Genomic DNA, 1,655 nt, shown 5'->3' with positions numbered 1-1,655 from the left:
ACCCTAGACTATGGGTAAATGCATAGACAGGTGAGAAGATCAGGTGAGGATAGGTAAACAGGAATATGCCTAAGACCAAGGAGAGATTTGGATGAAGATAGTCTTACACATGTACTTGTGCTGCAAAAATATATACTATAGAAGTAACGGGGGAGGGGGGGGCAAAGTTTGAGTAGCTTCTCAGAGACAACCAAACACTTTGACGGAGAGAGTCACCATGCCTGCAAGCTCAGGACAATAGTCTCAGGGGACATCTTGCTCAATTGGCACAACATAGTACATAATAAGGAGCTCTGGTGGCATAATGCCTAAGTCATTTGACTCCTAACCAGAAGGCTAGAGGTTCAAACCCACCAGCCTCTCCTCAGAAGGAAGACTGGACAATCTACTTCCATAGTGATATCGATATCACCTCAGAAACCCAAGGAGGGGTCACTATGAGTCAGAGTTCTACATTCTACTTTAGTGAGTAGCAACTGGGTTCTTAAAAGATATCAAGTGGCAATCCATGATGCAACTATTGGTCTTCCCTCATCTAAAGAAAGGAAGAATGAAGGAAACCAGTCATGTGGAAACAATTAAGTCCAAGGATATGATGGACCTGGGGACCTCAGCTTTCACAACCCTGTGACCAGAGGAAATTTATGGTGCTCAGCGACCAATGCCAACCACTTGGAAAGGGATCAAAATTGGATATACTGGATAGAGTTGGAGGGAAAATGTAGAACAGGATGCAAAAACACAAAATTGACCAGATTTACTGGTTGGATGGAGACTGGTTGAACCACCAAAACTGTGGCCCCAGGTTATCCTTTGGGCTTGGAACTGGACTCACTTCCATAGATTAGCTCTCAGCCAAAGAGTAGAAAGGCCTAGAAGCAGTACACCTACCCCAGGGAGATGTACCCCTCTACCCTAGGAAGATGCACCCCCTAGATCAATGAACCATGAGACATCAAAAGGACAGCATTTGGATAGAGGGAAAGCTGGACAGACAGGAATACATACACAAGAAGGGCATAGGGAAGGGATAGTTACAGGAGGGAGAGTGGAGGAGAGTTTTATGGTTGGGGATTGTAATTGAGGCTGTGAAACCAAATTTTCATGAACTGTTGTGAGTACAATGAATGTGCTTTATAAATTTGCACCCAAATCACAATACAATATTTTAAAAAATTATAAGGAGATAAAATTTATATACATCACATGTCTGTCAATTTCTTGTACTTTTGTGGCTTGTATATTTCTAGCTTGTATATTTCTATGATGCTGGAAGCTATGTCACTGCTATTTCATATACCAGCATGGTCATCCAGGATGGACAGGTTTCTGTGGAACTTCCAGACTAAGATAGCCTAGGAAGAAGGACCTGGAAATATACTTGTAAAAAAAATTGGCAGTGAAAGAAAACCTTATGAATTGCAGTGAACCATGTCTGCTGTAGTGCAGGAAGATAAGCCCCTCATGTTGGCAGCCACTCAAAATACAACCGGGGGAGAGCTGCCTCCTTAAAATATAGTTGAATATTATGACTTTTAGGACATTCATTTGCTGATGTGGCACAATTCAAAATAAGCAGGGACATAAAAACATACTTTAAGCAGAATATGGAATGTACAGAGGATGAGTCAAGGAAAATTTGAGGTCATCAATAA

The sequence above is a fragment of the Orycteropus afer genome, unplaced genomic scaffold (genome assembly GCF_000298275.1).
Source record: "Orycteropus afer afer isolate SDZICR_OR568_19922 unplaced genomic scaffold, OryAfe1.0 scaffold00484, whole genome shotgun sequence".
Lineage (NCBI taxonomy): Eukaryota > Metazoa > Chordata > Mammalia > Tubulidentata > Orycteropodidae > Orycteropus > Orycteropus afer.
This window is presented reverse-complemented; position numbering follows the sequence as displayed.